Source organism: Rhinoderma darwinii, chromosome 9 (genome assembly GCF_050947455.1).
Source record: "Rhinoderma darwinii isolate aRhiDar2 chromosome 9, aRhiDar2.hap1, whole genome shotgun sequence".
Classification (NCBI taxonomy): domain Eukaryota; kingdom Metazoa; phylum Chordata; class Amphibia; order Anura; family Rhinodermatidae; genus Rhinoderma; species Rhinoderma darwinii.
The window spans coordinates 28,596,410-28,614,872 of NC_134695.1; the positions used below are offsets into that span (position 1 = coordinate 28,596,410).

Here is an 18,463-nt window from a genome sequence, read left to right on the forward strand (position 1 = left end):
CTTAATGACATTGGCTGTATGTTTGGGGCCATTGTCCTGCTGCAGAATAAATTTGGAGCCAATCAAATGCCTCCCTGATGGTATTGCATGATGGATAAGTATCTGCCTGTATTTCTCAGCATTGACGACACCATTAATCCAGACCAAATTCCCAACATCTATTGCTGAAATGCAGCTACAAACTTGCATGGAAGCCCCCATGCTTCACTGTTGCCTGTAGACGCTCATTAATGTATGACTCTCCAGCTCTTTGGCGAACAAACTGCCTTCTGTTACAGCCAAAAATGTCAAATTTTGACTCAACAATCCAGAGCACCTGCTGACATTGTTCTGCACCCCAGTTCCTATGTTTTCATGCATAGTTGAGTCGCTTAGCCTTGTTTCCACATCGAAGGTATGGCTTTTTGGCCTCAATTCTTCAATGAAGACCACGTCTGGCCAGACTTCTCAGAACAGTAGATGGGTGTATCTGTATCCCACTTGTTTCTGCCAGTTCTGATCTGATGGCACTGCTGGAAGTTTTCCTATTTTGAAGGGAAGTAAGCATGATGTGTCTTTGATCTGCTGCACTAATTTTCCTGTGGTCGACCACTGTGTCTACAGTCCTCAATGTTGCCCATTTTTTTGTGCTTCTTCAAAAGAGCAGCGCATCTTGAAATCCCAGTCTGCTTTGAAATCTTTGCCTGGGAGAGACCATGCTGATGAAGTATAACTACCTTGTGTTTTGTTGCTGTGCTCAGTCTTGCCATAGTGGACCTGTGACAAGAAACAGTCTTCCGCAACCTCACCTTTGTAGCAGAGTTTAGCTGTTCATCACCCAGTTTTAAGTCTCCTACACAACTGTTTCGGTACAGTTAATGACTATATTTCAACCTACATATAAAAATGATGATCATTATCACCTGTTTGGTATAATTGGTCAATCATACACCTCAATATAATCCTACAAAATCCATGACTTTGTGCAAGTGTACATAAAGTAATTGATGGCGTTTTGAAGGCAAAGGATGTTTAAACCAAATATTGATTTGACTTCGATTTCTCTTTTATTCATTCACTGTTTTATTTGTATTTTTTATATCAATTAACAAAATATATTTAACACTTCTATTTTTGAAACCATCCTTACTTTGCAGCATTTTTCCGAAACTGGCTAAAACTTTTGCACAGTACTGTATGTAAGCTATACAGCCAAGCTTTCCCTCCTGACACTATATCTATGCTATCACGACAGCAAATTATGTAACTTTCATTCTTGCGCTATAGCATGTGCACGCATCCCAGAAAACCCCTTTTCCTGCAGAATCATGTGTGCCACAAAAACTCTGATCCTGGCACTTTAAACCGACCAGTGCTAATCATGGAGCTGACAAAGGGAGGGAATTCCCTTTGTAATCACCCGTCCGCTCGGGCATTGCAATTGCCTGGACTGACTGTTTTATACTGGCAACCTGGGGCCTAACATACCTAACCTCTGTAGCTTTATGTCCCTGTTAGGACATACCATTGGTATGCCCTAATACAAAGATCCCCAGCCTTTTGTACCTTGTGAGTTAATTTCAACTTTGATTGGTGGTCAGGAGCAACGTTCAATTCAAAAAGTGGAAGGGAGACATTTTAAACGTAGAGAAAAAGGAAATTGTGACTTTGCATACATTTTAGGGGGGATTCACACGAGCGTGTATTCGGTCCGTGCGGGCCGCGTGGTTTTCACGCGGCACGCATGGACCAATACAAGTCTATGGGGCAGTACAGACAGTCCGTGCTTTTTGCGCAGCGTTTGTCTGCTGCGCAAAAAGCGCGACAGGTTCAATAACTCTGCGTATTTCGCGCATCACGCACCCATTGAAGTCAATGGGTGCGTGAAAACCACGCAGGTTGCACGGAAGCACTTCCGTGCGAACCGACTGGAACAGCGCACCAGCTGTCAAAAGGATGAATGTAAACAGAAAAGCACCACGTGCTTTTCTGTTTCCGAACATCCAAACGGAGTGTCTTTGCGATGAGCGAAGCCGGACAAGCGAACCGAACTTCACCGGGTTCGGCCGAACTCGTTTTGGCCGAACCCGGCAAAAAAATTATCGGTACGCGACGTCAGGAGATAGTCACTGTCCATGGTGCTGAAAGAGTTAAACTGTTTCAGCACCATGAACAGTGACTTCCGATCCCAATATACATGAACCTGTAGAAAAAAAAACGAAGTTCTGACTTACCGATAACTCCCGGCTTCTTCCTCCAGTCTGACCTCCCGGGATGACAATTCAGTCCAAGTGACAGCTCCAGCCAATCACAGGCCAAGCACAGGCTGCAGCGGTCACATGGACTGGCGCGTCATCCAGGGAGGTGGGGCCCGATGTTGAGAGGCATGTCACCAAGGACGCGTCACCAAGGCAACGGCCGGGAAGTTCTCGGTAAGTACGAACTTTTTCTTTTTTTTCAACAGGTTTTTCGATATTGTGTTCGGCATTCACTGTCGAGGGTGCTGAAAGAGTTAGCTCTTTCAGCACCTTGGACAGTGACGGGCGTCGACTAGCCTCATCTCTATGATGGCGGCTGCGCGAAAATCATGCAGCCGCGCATCATACACGGATGACACACGCAGCTGTCAAATGGTTTTTGCGCGCGCAAAACGCCGAGTTGTTTGCGCGCGCAAAAACGCAACGTCCGTCTGTATCTGCCCTTAATGTGAAATTTTTATTTTATTGACTAAAAATTGTTAAATGGTAAAAAACTTGTTCGGTGTCCCCATACTAGGAATGACCCGTACAATGACAATATTCATTAATTAAGACAAGCTAAAAAAAAAGATTAACCCCTTAACGATATGCCACGTACATGTACGTGACAGCCGTTAAGGGGAAATATGGAGCGGGCTCACGGGCTGAGCTCGCTCCATACTTAGTGGGTGACGGCTGTTTAATACAGCAGACCCCTCACTGCAACGGGCAAATCAAAGATCATTTTTATTATGCCTGTTTAACCCCGTAAATGCTGTGGTCAATCGCGACTGCAGCATTTAAATAGTTAGAATCAGGGTGGCGGCCCCCTCCGACGTGCCATCGCCACCCCCCGCATAGCGATCGTAGTGTGCTGATGCTCGTCGTGGCAGCCTGCCGGCTTGATGAAGGCCCTCAGGTATGACATCTTTGTAATCTGGCCGTGCTTCAATGGAGACTGTCAGTATAGCGATGTACTGCAATTCATTGGTAATGCAGTATATTATGAAAGGGATCCAACGATCTCTGGTTCAAGTCCCCTAGGGGGACTAATAAAAAAAAAGTGAAAAACAGGTTGCTATTTTTCCCTAAAGCAATGTTAAAAAAATAATAGTTAACATAACTGGTATCGCTGCATCTGTAAAAGTCTGAACTATTACCATATAGCGTTATTTAATCGGCTTGGTGAACGCTGTAAAAAAAATATATATAAAACACCCAAATTGCTGTTTTTTACAGTACGGGACAGTTGTCCTGCAGCGAGGCAGGGACTCCTAGCATCGTACATCACTATGATGCTAGGAGCCCGGCTCGCTGCACTGTGTTCGGTCCGGGTCTTCCGGCCGAAATACGTTCCGTACATTACGGACGTAACATGGTCGTGTGAACCCAGCCTTAGGCTGGGTTCACACACCTTATTTACGGACGTAATTCGGGCGTTTTAACCTCGAATTATGTCCGAAAATACGGCTCCAAAGCGCCGGCAAACATCTGCCCATTCATTTGAATGGGTTTTATGATGTACTGTGCCGACGGTCATTTTTTTTACACGCCGCTGTCAAAAGACGGCACGTAAAAAAGACGCCCGCGTCAAAGAAGTGCCTGTCACTTCTTGGGACGTAATTGGAGCCGTTTTCCATTGACTCCATAGAAAAACAGCTTCAATTATGTCCGTAATGGACGCTGCGAAAAACGCCTGCACTTGCCTTTACGTCTGAAATTCCGGAGCTGTTTTCTCCTGCAAACAGCTCCGTAATTTCAGGCGTATCGGACGTGTACGTGTGAACATACCCTAAGATTGATTAGTCAAATACAGGCATAGAACCAATAAGATAACAAAAGGCAGTTGAGCTTGTAAAGTGAATATTTTGTTACCTTAGTGATATCTTCAGGAGGTGATTAACGATGCAGTACTGGTATTGTATGTACAGGATGATCAATATAGTATTGTAGTTACCATACAAAACATGAATACCCTATTCATATTTAAATATAGAACATTAGATGTGATACTGTTTTAGGGTAGGGGCACACAGTTTGGATTTTCAGTGAAATTGACAGAAAATCTGCACTAAATCTTGCTGATTTTCGTGCTGATTTTGTAGCAGATTTTCCGCTGCGGAAAACAGCCGAGCTTTAAAAATAAAAAAAGTATACTCCTCTCTGATGGTGCTCCCATGGCAACACGTCTCTGGTCCCCTGGCAGGTCTCTGTACACTTGGATTCCTACAATTACATTTCGGGGGACCAGAGACGCATTGCCACAGGAACGCCAGGAAAAGTGAGTCATGTTTTTTATTTTATATTTAAAAAATAATGGTTGCTTTTTTCTGGACTTGCAGATTTTGCTGCAAATCCGCAACTAATCTGCAGCAAGATCAGCAATACAAGGGGAAAATCCGCAGCAAATCCTTCCACAGCAGAAATTGACATGCTGTGAATTTAAAAACCTGGACTCCACATGGAAAATGTCTGCAGCGTGTGGATGAGTTTTGTTGTAAACGCATTCAAGTTGCTGCTACTGTTTTCCGCTGTGGATATTCTATCCGCATATCTGGACAGAAAATCCGCAGTGAATCGGCTACGTGTGAACGTGGCCTTAAAGTGTTAACATTGCAGACCTCAAATTACTTAACTAATATATCGAAGAAGGGTAGTGGTATACCTTCATATGATTTACAAATTATCAGTTTAATCTACATTCATGACAACCTCTGGATTAAGTTTTAGATAGTCTGCTGTATGTATGCCCCAGACGTATGCCATTTTATGCCTGTACACTTCTGCCATAAACCCATTAAAAAAGAACAAACATAAACTGTATTTTTTCGATAAATTGATGATTAAAGTCATTGTCTACTTTTAACAGCCTTGATGTTTACTGTGATATTTTCAGCCCATCAAGTTAAACTATTAGTTTGGACTGGATTTACTGCTCAACGTTATCTGAACTAGTTCAAACCTCAAATATCAATAAATGTTGATGGAAATAGAAATGTAAAATATGGGTGTGTGAGTTACAGAATGTATATCAATCATAACTGCATTATACCACTAAGAATTCCAGATGACAGGTAAACCTCTTATCTTTATAGCAATGGGCTAAAAGGCTGAACATTCAAACAAAGTTGATCAGTCAACAACTGATGTGTCACTGAGTCACTCAATGAAAATCCAGCCATCTCGATGAACTTGTCACATTCATTAATCCAATTAAGCAAAGCCTTAGACAAGGGTTTGCATGTCACATATAGCTTACTACATTACTAAAGGGCCTTTTACACAGGGCGGTTATCATGTACAATATCATAAGATCGAGCAAAAGTTCACAATGAGAAATTGCACCCCTGTCATTGCACAAATCTTTTATGATGGCCTAGTTATTAGCAGATGACACAGAATCTCAGGAGCGATCGCAGTTACAAAAAAAACATATGATTATTGTGACATACTGTATAAATGTATGTCTTTTTGTAACATTAACGATTCCATAGATCAGCCCTCCTTTTTTTACAAATTTATCTTCACGCGTAAAAGGACCCCAAGTAACAGGGAAAGCAGAATGGCGCAGGAAATTGTTGAGCCAATGGCCTCCTTTCAGATGTCTAAATCACCCGGTAGTGATAGCCTGCCTATTGAATTTTACAGGGCCCATGCTGATTTTTTGGCTGCCCATTTTCTGCATGTTTATCAGGCGGCATTGGACTCTGGAGAACTGCCCCGAACTTCGAACCCCTTTCCTTTGTATAGAGGTACCCGATAGGGTTGCCCTCTTTCCCCTTTACTGTTTGAGTATTTCTGCGAGAGGTTATACTGCCAGAACAGACGAGAACCCCGTTTTATACGTTTTAAACCTAGTATTATCATGTATGCTGATGACACTGTCTGGTTTATCCATTAATTGATTAATTAATTGAAGTCCCATATTTTACCATTACATACATTTAGGTCCATAATTATTTGGACAGTGACACAATCTTCATGATTTGCGCTCTGCATGCCACCACATTGGATTTGAAATGAAACAACTGAGATGCAATTGAAGTGTAGACTTTCAGGTTTAATTCAAGGGGTTGAACAAAAATATCCTGTTAAAAGTTTAGCAAATGCAACAATTTTTCTACACAGCCTCCTCATTTCAGGGGCTCAAAAGTAATTGGGCAAATTAACATTACCATAAATAAAATGTTTTAAAAAAAATACTTTGTAGAGAAGCCTTTGCAGGCCATGACTGCCTTAAGTCTGGAACCGATGGACATCACTAAACGTTGGGTTTCCTCCTTTGTGATGCTTTGCCAGGCGTTTACTGCAGCTGTCTTCAGTTGTTGCTTGTTTGTGGGTCTTTCTGCCTTAAGTTTTGTCTTAAACAAGTGAAATGCATGTTCGATCAGGTTGATATCTGGCTATTGACTTGGCCATTGCAGAATTTTCCACTTCTTTGCCTTACAAAAACTCCTGGGTTGCTTTTGCAGTTTGTTTTTTGTCATTGTCCATCTGTACTGTGAAGCAACGTCCAACCAACCTTGCTGCATTTGGTTGAATCTGAGCATAAAGTAGATCCCTGAACACTTCAGAATTCATCCGGCTGCTTCTGTCTTCAATCACATCATTAATAAACACTAGTGACCCAGTGCCTTTGGCAGCCATGCATGCCCATGCCATCACACTGCCTCCACCATGTTTTACAGAGGATGTGGTGTGCTTTGGATCATGAGCTTTTCCAAGCCTTCTCCATACTTTCTTCCTCCCATCATTCTGGTACAGGTTAATCTTATTTTCATCTGTCCAAAGAATGCTGTTCCAGAACTGGGCTGGCTTCTTTAGATGTTTGACAAAGTCTAATCTTGCCTTTCTATTTTTGAGGCTGATTAATGGTTTGCACCTTGTGGTGAACCCTCTGTATTTGCTCTCATAAAGTCTTACTCATACACCTACTTCCATGAGAGTGTTCTTCAATTGGGAAGATGTTGTGAAGGGGTTTTTCTTCACCATGGCAAGGATTCTGTGGACGTCCAGGCCTTTTGGAAATCACGAGATCATAAGTGCGCTTTTTTTTTCAAGAATGTACCAAACTGCTGATTTGGCCACTCCTAACATTTATGCTAACTCTCTGATGGACTTCTTAATTTTTTTCAGCCTAACGATGGTTTGTTTCACTTGCATTGAGAGTACCTTTGACCTCATGTTGTGTGTTCACAGCAACAGCTTGCAAATTCCACACCTGGAATCAACTCCCAGATCTTTCACCTGCTTAATTGATGATGGATTAACGAGGCAATACCCCATGCAGCCCATAAATTGCTTTGGAGATAATTGTCCAATTACCTTTGGTCCCATGAAAAAGAGGCAGCTACATATTAAAGAGCTGTAATTCCTAAACCCTTCTTCAAATTAGGATGTGAATACCCTCAAATTAAACCTGAGTCTGCACTTTAAGCCCATATTGATTATCGGACTGTATATTCAATATGTTTTGGTAAACAGCTAAAATGCCAAAACTTGTGTCACCGTCCAAATAATTCTGGACCTAACTATATCAGCTCCTGCTGCATTGGCGGTTTCCTCCCCACTCCTCTGGTCAGCCTCTATTACTTATCTTGGTATACAAATCTCTAGATCAGTTTTTGAATTTAAATATCACCCCTTTAATCACTATCTTACGCACTAAGACTGCCAGATGGAACCAATTGCTCCTATCTACGGCTGCAAGAGTGAGTTTAGTTAAAATGACCCTTATGCATAAAATCCTATATATTCTTCAGCCGTCCCCATATACCTCCCAGCCCATTTATTATTGCATACCGAAAGCCTTCTCACTTCTTTTCATATGGAACAATGGTAGATCCTGGGTGGCAAGCCGGCGCTTATATGCCCCATGGGATGAGTGGTGTGTTTCTTCCCGGTGTTAAATGGTACTATATTGCTAGTGGTCTCATTTGGTGCGATGGGGTGCGGCTTACCTCGGGCACATCTTATCATCTGATGTGGTCCTGCCCTAAGGTAGCTAGGTTTTGGGATCAGGTTATCAGATTTCTGAACGATGGGATGGGGGTACTCCTGTCCCACTGTGTCCCAAGGCTTGTGTTTTCAATCCTGACCCTGTGGAATCTGACTCATATTTATACTTTTATTGTGGAGACACTATATATTACACCAAAATGTTGTTCGCCAAAACTTGGTTGTTTTGTTGTGCCCCTGCATTTTCAGAATGGCTGTCCATTGTTGGTAGTATGCTACCTCACAAGAAATGACTATACCAACATAGAAAGTGTCCACTCAGATTTAGTAAAATATGGGACAGATGGCTGCAATATCCTGCCACTGTCTGTTTCTCCCAACATAGACTCTTTGACACACCCCTAGACCTTAATTTGTTCTCTGCCAAGGAGGTGGTTCCCATTTGGCTCACGTCTAGTCCCCCCCCTTTTTGTTTACTCTCTCTTCATTCCATGTTTACACTTTTTACTTTCTATGCTGTATAGATACTAGTCCTGATCTTCGGCTGAATGTTACCTGTAGATCATACTTTATGTTGTAATATCATACACTTGTACCTGTGGAAACTGTTTGAGTCCCTAGTTAATTCTTTATGCTATGCCTTAGGCTGAGGTCGATTCTGCGCACTGGTTCATAGGTATTTGGGATTATACACTAACCAATTGCCCTACTTCTACTGCTCGCTCCTCCTGTTGTGATTCCTAATCCCTACACACCTGGGAGTTTAAAAGGGACTCTGCCCACTTCCACCTTGCCTGAGCAATGTTGCATCTAGTTGTCTCCTGTATCCCGTATCCTGAATTCTGTATCCCGTATCTGTGTTTAGTTTCAGTGCGAGTCAAGTGTCCGAGACGACTTCACCATCTGTGTCCGGTGCCCATGCCACACCGAGTGTCCGAGACGACTTCACCATCTGTGTCCGGGGCCCTTGCCACACCGAGTGTCCGAGATGAGTTCACCATCTGTGTCCGGTGCTCATGCCAAACCGAATGTGTAAGACTTCTGCACTACCCCAGTCCGGTTTCCTAGCCAAGTCCTGTGTCTCAGATGACAGAACTACTCCAGTCCAGTGTCCTAGCTAAGTCCAGTGTCCGGGACGACTGCACTACTCCAGTACAGTGTCCTAGCCACACTTCATTATCCTGCACAGGCCTGCTTCCACCTGACTGTCTGGCATATACACACTTTTGACCTTCTAGGTACTTTAGCACTACTGACTCTGTTGATCAGCAGCTGCTTCGTTACGGCGGAGTGGCCCAGTGGGTCCACATACCTGCAAGTCGTTACAGTTTGTTCAGGCCATGGATCCCGCTGGTCAACCCAAGACTGCAGTCCAGTTGATGCAAGCGGACATGCGTGACCTCCGGGCACATCAGGATCAGCTCCTACAGGCTGTAAACGCTATTATTACCCATTTGGATCTTCCTTCTGTGGCTGCTCCGACTACTCTACCACCTCCTATTCCTCCTGCCAGTTCTGGGTCCGGAATTTTGTTGCCTCTACCACTTCGCTATGATGGAGATGCAAGTACCTGTAGAGGCTTCATCAACCAGGGTCAGATCCACTTTAAACTACATGCTCATCTTTTCCCCTCTGATGTGACCAAGGTCTCTTTTATTGTCTCCCTCCTCTCTGGCAAAGCCCTGACATTTTCTGGGAACATGAGGGGCCGGAGTCAGCAAACCTACAGTTGGTCCTAGAGACTTTTTGTACTGTATTTGAAGGCCCGGGCCGGACGTCTTCTGCAGCTGCCTCTCTTCTGAATCTCCGTCAATGCAAATCGACAGTAGGAGAATATGCCATCCAGTTTCATACCTTGGCAGCAGAACTTGCCTGAAATAACGAGGCCTTGGTAGCAACTTTTTAGCAAGGACTGGCTCCCCAAATTAAGGATGAGCTGGTGGCTCGTGATCTGCCTCCCACCTTGAATGTCCTTATTCTGTTGGCAACTTGGTTCGACATGAGGATCCAGGAACATGCTCGGGAAGTTCGCCGGGAAAAAATGTCCTATAGACTGGCTTCCAGGTTCCAGGGACCCCTACTGCCGCCTCCGGTTGTTCCTCCTGAGGAGCCCGTGCAGGTGGACAGACTCAGATTGTCAGATCAGGAGCGACAATGCTCTGCAGGATTGTGTCTGTACTGCGGCCACAAGGGTAATTTTGTACGTCTATGTCCACAGAAGCCGGGAAACTCCAGCACCTAGGGTTGATTGGATCGACACCGACTGGTAAATCCTCTCACAAATTATCGATTATCTTCTCTGCTGAAGAATCGCACTCTATCCCCGCTTATCTGCATTCTGGAGCGGCTGCAAATTTTATTCAACAGGACTTAGTAGACTGTCTCCACTTGGCCACAGTTCCTCTGGAGAGACATCTGGCAGTCGCTTCTGTAAATGGGCAACCACTGCCAGATCCTATTCTGTCGAACCTCTGAAACTACAAGTAGGTGTTCTTCACTCGGAGCTAATTGCTTTTATATGTCCTGCTAAAAGCTATTAACCCCATACTGCTGGAACTGACTTGGCTTCGCCAACACGCTCCTGTCCTCGACTGGAATTCCGGAGAGGGGCCCCCGATATCTTCACCGCTGCCTGCCTCAGGTTCGTCCTGATCTATCCCCACTGCCTCAATCACTCTCTGGACTGCCTCCACAGTATGCCAGTTTCGCAGATGTTTTTAGCAAGAAGGAGGCAGAGGTTCTTCCTCCTCATCGTCCCTATGACTGTCCTATAGGGTTGCTCCCTGAAAGTTGCACCCCCTCGTGGACAGGTTTATCCTCTCTCCTTACCTGAAACCCAGGCCATGTCGGATTATGTGAGGGAGAACCTCGAGAGGGGGTTCATCAGGAAGTCTACTTTACTAGCCGGAGCTGGATTCTTCTTCATTGAGAAAAAAGATGGATCACTCTGACCATGTATAGATTACTGTGGTTTAACCAAACCACGGTCAAAAACAAGTACCCCTTGCCGCTAATCTCCGAGCTCTTCGATAGGATTTGTGGGGCCTAGATTTTCACGAAGCTGGATCTACATGGGGCTTATAACCCTTATCTGTATCCGCAAGGGTGACGAATCTAAAACCGCATTCAACACCCAAGACGGTCACTACGAATATCTTGTGTAATGCTCCAGCTGTGTTGCAGGAATTTGTGAACGACATCTTTCAGGATCTTCTGTATGTCTGTGTGGTGGTTTATCTGGACGACATTTTGATTTACTCACCAGATCTGACAACGCATCGGAAGCATGCCCTCCAAGTCCTATCGAGGTTAAGGGGGAACAACCTATACTCTAAACTTGAGAAGTGCGTATTTGAAAAAAAATCCTTGCCCTTCCTTGGCTATATAATCTCTGATCGTGGACTTCAAATGGATCCAGAGAAAGTGAGGTCCGTCTTGGAGTGGCTACGTCCTCAAGGTCTCCAAGCCATACAGAGGTTTCTGGGATTCACACATTTCTATCGTTAATTGTATCGACCAGGAGAAACCTAGCTTCCTCAGGTGTATCAAACCCCTGAGGAAGCTAGGTTTCTCCTGGCGGTACATGTGTATCTTGTATCTATTGTCTTATTCTTATGATGTTTTAGGTATGTGCCTTTTTGCATTGTATGTCACATTTTATTCATGATCTTATCCTATTTTAGGAATTACCACATGTATTGAAGTGGGATCCTTATTAGGGCCATTCATGTGTCCTGCAGGTCTGATCTAGTTTGGGGCTCTTGCGCACTTTACGGTGTATCTTATTTTGGATCACAGTATGAATTTTTGTATACGTTTTTAACTTGTTTGTCTTCTCCTTATAGGTGTGAATAAAAATGTTGTTACTGTTTTGATAAAATTTTGGAGGTGCATGTTAAAAAAATGTTTTTGCCCTACTTTCTCTGGTAGTTCTATTGTATACTCCGCACTCATTGTAGATTCTTTTTATGGCACACAGACAACCACAGATGTGTCTAGTTTTTAAGAGATGTGCGTATTTTACTCCAGTGATCTTTATATTAAGACTGACTTATGAAACACCATTCTTAATAAAACTGCCCTTCTGTATGAGGCAGTGTGGTGCCTCTGAGGCATTGTATTGTCCCCTTGAAACAATGATTCTAGAGCATGCCATCATTTCTTTCCCCCGTGAGAAACAAACTCCATTTGCCTCTGTGTAAAATCAAAGATACATGGGTCCATAAAAATCTATATGCACCGTATTTGTGTGACTCAGCTTTGTAAATTCTGGGAAATGTCCAGCCTGTAAATATCTATGCAAGTAGGATGAGAGATCATAGCCAAAGATAATACTGAAGGAGGGCAATACTGGTAGAGCACCTCTTTTGCAGTTGTAGCTAATGAATGTAGAGTTTTAAGTAACTTTTTGATTTACTTTTGGCAAATTATGAAATTATGCTTATTGTATGCATTTCCAGGAAAAACACAAGTTTAAATATAACTAATGAACTATTGAAAATGAGTATTTATTCCTTGTATATTTCTTCTTTTGTACACCCTGAAAAGGAATTTTTTTTTAAAATAAAATCAATGTTATGTATTTTTGAAGAAATTACATTTTTTATTTAAAAAATTTTTTTTTTTAGGATACAGCTTCTATGTCCCCTGTATACATAGAAGCTGTATCGTTCTGTCTAAGCCGCTTGCGTGTTTCTGCATACAGGATCAAGCTTATAATGATCACATCTAAATTATGAGCTCATGTGATCATTATTATGATATGATATTTATGTGATCATTATTAGCTAGATCCTGTGTGTCAGACATGCAAGAACCAATCTCAGCCGAGCCGTCAATTCAGCTAAACTGACGGACGCGGCTCAGATAGAATGATACAGCTTTTATGTATACTCAAAACATAGAAGCTGTATCTTAAAAAGTAAAACTTTTTTTAATCAAAGTAAATTTAAAAGTTGCTCAAAAACACATAAAACATTGATTTATTAACCCATTCTCTCTGCAGCCATTTTTTCATATTTTCCTTTTTGCTTCTTCCTCCCCACTTTCCAAAATCCATAACAATTTTTCCATAGATATAGCCATATGAGGGCTTGTTGTTTGCAGGACGAGTTGTAGATTTTCAAGCCACCATTTATTGTACCATCTAATGTACTGGAAAAAATATATATTTGTGGGATGAAATGGGAAAAATCAGTGATTCCTCTATTGTTTTTTTGGTTAAAATAACATGTTCAATTTACTCTGCGGGTCAATATGATTACGGCGATACTTATTTAATATCGTTTTTTTATGTTGTACTACTATTATAAGGAAAAAACGAATTGTTAAAAATAAAATTTGTTGTGTCGCCTCTGAACCATAACATTTTTTTTACAGTGTTCACCGTGCGGGTTAAATAATGTTATATTTTAATAGATCAGACTTTTACAGACACGGCGATACCAGTTATGTTTTATTTCCCGTTGCTTTTTGGGTGAAAAGGGGGGTATTTTATCTTTTCATTTTATTTTTTATATATTTACACTTTATGTAACTGTGTTTACCTTTTTTTATTTTTTTATTAGACCCCCTAAGGGACTTGAACCACCGATCGTTGGATTGCTTGTACGATAAACTGTCTTTTACATTTCATTTCCGGCATTCTGATAAATGCAGTTTAGACAACTGCTGCACACACAAGTATAACATCCATATTTAAGAGCCTTTTACACTGATCGACAATAGGCCGGTGCAGCGACCGCCGATCAACCAGATATCTGCCCTGTTTACACAGGGAAATTATCAGCAACAAGCGTTATATGATAATCGGCCAGTGTAAAACCCACTTTAGTCTTTGAATGACCACAAACACTGGCCTATGCTAGGATTTTCCATTTGGAATTAATGGCGCCCCCATTCCCAAAATAAATCAGTGGAATTGTGTTAATGGTTTTAACTGGTTGCCAACACAGGACGAGTATGCTCGTTCTGAGCGGCGAGCACTTCGCGCATTAGGACGAGCATACTCGTCCTGTGTGACAGCCGTCTGTGCGCGCGATCGAGAGCGGGACAACGGCTGTAATACACAGCCATGGCCCCGCTCTGACAGCGGAGAGGAGAGAAACATCTTCTCTCCGCCGTTAACCCTTTGAACGCCACGATGAAAGCAGATCGCGGCGTTCAAAGAGGGGGGACTGCACTTTGTTCGCGTCACAGAAAATAACTGTGACGCGATCAAAGCCCACAACTCGTATGGCCAGACAGCCCAGGGTCCATTGAAGGACCCCAGGGCTGTCTGAACATATTTCCTGTTGTTAGGGCATACTGAGGTATGCCCTAACAACTGCCTTTGTACAATCAGTACACAGGCTAATGTACTGGCATATAGATATATGCTAGTACATTAGTTACAAAATAAAAATGATAAATCCCTTTATGGGATTAAAAAAAAAAGGTAAATGAATGTAATTTTTTTTTAATGATAAATCAATTAAAAAAAAGTAAAAAAAAATACACAGAAACACACATTTTTTATAATAAATAAACTATTTCAAATATAAGTCCCAAAACATGAAATAATATAGACATATTTCGTATCGCCACGACCGTAACAACCTGTACAACAAATGTATAACATTATTTATGGTCGGTGTATGGTGTAAAAAAAAAAAATATTAAAACTGCAGCGGAACTGCTTTTTTTCTGCATTTTCGCCAAAATAAAAATTTTGAGAAATTAAACGATAATATATTTGTACCATAAAATTGTACCTACATAAAGTACAACTCGTCCCGCAAAAAACAAAGTCTCATACAAGTACATCGTACAAAAAATAAGAGTTATGAGCGTCGGGATGCAAAGAGGGGAAATGTAAAAAAAATTGCTCTGTCCTCAAGGCCAAAATTGGCCGTGTCCTTAAGGGGTTAATCTTCATTGACCAGTTGTCATATTTTTCATTTCATTGGTATGGTCCAACAAAAGATTATTAAAACGACCATATCTAATGTCCTCATGTACATGGCAAAGCTGTGTGCATGGAGCCTGTATAGTGACAGGTTCCATATTAATGAGCCTTAGGCACTACACGTGTTGCTGTGTGATGCCTGTGTAAGGCACGGTACTGCTTCTAGGGGAGAATACTACCCTAATATGGAATGCAACAGAATACGTGAGAAAATTAATTTTCATGTTCCGTCAGATACCTTCATATTGTGGCCCGATAAGGGAACATAGATCTCTTTGGGAGCCGTATTACGTTTATTCTACATGGATCTGTAATATGGCTGTGTGAATGAGCCCTAAGGATTAGTTGCAATGAACTATAATGAACTAAAGGGTCAATATGTAATTCCTTCCACAAGTGACAGCGGGAGCCTTAAAAGCTGCTGTCAGTGACACCATCAGATTTCATCTCATCTAGCTTTAATGTGGAACCACATACCAGTCACAAATGGATTCCACATGGAATTCTTCCTACACATGTATCAGAATAAAATATTCAAAATGGTTTGCAAACTGATGTAAGAAAAAGGGATTTATTCATACTAGTAAAAAGCAGAGTTAAAACATAACACTAATGTCACCATGACGGCAAGCACCAAAAATGGAAATTATTGGCTAAAATCTGCTTTATTTAGGTTTTGCAGATAATTCTGTTAACAGGAAGAATTACTGAATCTTTGAAGGATTTATACGGAATAAAATCACCCAGGCAGAATTAATGAAATAAGATTAAATGTAACAATATAAAGCCTTTTGATGCTTGTGGGGTCTTAGAACAGCTGGGTCTCCCTCTTTCCACAGACAAAGTGGATTATTATTTCATAGATGGCTTATCCCATAATGTTATAACTTTGAGGAGCTCATCACTTAACTGTGCAGCTCTCTCTTTATTACCCATATGTTATCTCATTTACATGGATGAGTAGTAAAGATGAGTTTGTCGTTTGGGACAATGTGTCATGATATCCGAATATATTATGTGTGATTTTACATGGATCTGAAGGTAAACCTATAATAAAACACGCAAGTGTATCTTCTGTTACCAATACTAACCAATGTGCAGTGGCATGCATTGCATATATCGATTATGTATTTTATTAAATGTTGTCCTGACTTTAGTCACTTATATTAAATGAAATAGGTTATGTTTTAGCCTATGATAGCCCCAGTTCAAGTGTTTTTAAGTGAAGGATCTTCTCTCCATTTGAGGATCAGTTGAATGTAACCTATTGTTCTAGGTTATCAGCCATTTCATGCTGGGGAGAGGCTTAGGCTTTATTCACATCTGCGCCAGGGCTCCGTTCCGACGGAACGTCTGAGCTTTCCGTTGGAATGGAGCCCTGACTGACACAAACGGAAACCATAGGGTTCCGTTTCCATGACCATTGATTTCAATGGTGACGGATCCGGTGCTAATGGTTTCCGTTTGTCTCAGTTATGCAAGGGTTCCGTCGTTTTGCCGGAATCAATAGCGTAGTCGACTACTTGTTCTCTATTGTGATTACTGACAGGAAGTTCAGAAACATATCTGACATAAAGGAGTGATCCTGGAGGCAGATAACTTTTCATTTACATACATGTGGGTGAATCATTATGAGCCTGTGTTAACGCTGAACTTTAATAAGCATTTTTAGGTTTAAATGATCAATTTCAGCTCTGCCATATCTGTCCATATAGAACGGTGTAAACAAACATCTGCATTGACCTATTGATGTCCCCAAAAAAAACTATAAACTAAGACTTCATGAACTTTAAACCATCGAAATAGATCATTCGATATAAACCTATTCACACCATCTACAAACATACAAAATAATGGAGACTGGAATCACACACTTCTCTATTGAACATCAACATGTTGTACCAGGTAAATAATTATTCAAGGCTCTATTGAGGTAACATGCACGATCATAAAAAATTACATAACATAATAACCTGAAATAATAAATTATGGTAAAATAAACAACAAAATACCAATCATAAAATGCTCGAATATGTTACTTGTTAACGCCACATTATAGAAAAATCAATGCCATGAATAAACCTAAGCTTCGACTGAACCTGATATCCTGCAGCCACTTTAAAGCCTTTCGCATTCATTGGTCATTTCATAACAAAAGATGCCTCACCATATTGCTATACATGGGTCAGGATAATGACATGAATTGCTTGTTTGACAGCAAACCCCAGTATGGAGAGCAGGAGGATACAATGTGGCAAATGTCTAATCCTTAATAAACCCTATTGTTTTTATATCAATAATACATGAATGAACACACATAGACAATAGGAGTTCTGCTTCGTAATGTTCGCTGTCAATAACATTAACCTGTATCTATGCATATTCAGGACCAATGCTTCCAGGCGAAACGAAATTGCCAAACATTATTTTGATAACACAGAAGAATAGAAATGATACTACACATGCGAGCAAGGCCACTGGCTTCTAATCCAGGAATGGCTGAAATAACCCAATGAAACATACCTTATGCATGTAGAAAGGAAAGGCCCGTGGTTACAAAAAGAGGCAGCGTACACAGACATGCATCCTATAGGGGCCCGGCTGGAACATTGGGATGTGGAAAATAATACAAATAAAAGAACAGGATATTAAATGTGCAGGCAGAGCTGTTTATGAGCCTGGTACAGAAGCAATGGAGAGGGAGGGATTGAATGAATCAGATGTCATAGCTTCTGTAGAGAAAGGATGAAGGGGGTAGGGCCGCTGTGTGGATGGAGGGGGAGAGGGAGGGGAGAACAAGATGGATAGAGAAAGAGATGCAAAGAAAAGTGAGGGATAATGTAAAGCAGAAAATAAGCTGAAGGAGAGGGAATGCTGAACATATGTGTTTGTTGTGCTCACCTATGGAAAATATACTGAGGTCTCTCTATGTATATATTGGCACTAGCATTTTTTGCTGATAATGTATGCATTTGTGTTTGTGATCCCAAATTCAAATATTCACTGTGTGTGTGTGTGTATATGTATATATATATATATATATATATATATATATATATATATATATATATATATATAAATAAATAAAAATCTGGGTCTGTTTATCCGATTCTGATTATCTAATTATGTATATTTGAATTATTTGTATAAAATAGTAAGGTAATAAACTAAATGAAAGTATATGAATAAAAATCACAGTATTCATTAAAGTTGCAGTATGACTAGGATGTTGTGGCTGGAACAACCCCAAAGTACAGGCTGCATACTACTACTGTGGAACATGGCAAGGCCAACATTAGACTAATGCTGCTTTTTAGCTCTAGGCTTATTAATCCAACTACAT

The 18,463-nt window shown here is 41.3% G+C and overlaps 1 protein-coding gene across 2 annotated transcripts in view; it reads right to left on the bottom strand.

Moving 5' to 3' along the window:
• SPTBN2 (spectrin beta, non-erythrocytic 2) overlaps positions 1–17,879 on the bottom strand; it is a 230,913-nt gene extending 213,034 nt beyond the window's left edge. For both annotated transcript variants that reach the window (XM_075837432.1, XM_075837434.1), the window contains exon 1: positions 17,644–17,879. The gene's annotated coding sequence lies outside the window, so the exon portion shown is untranslated. The remainder of the gene's footprint in view (positions 1–17,643) is intronic.
• Between the last annotated feature and the right edge of the window lie 584 nt (positions 17,880–18,463).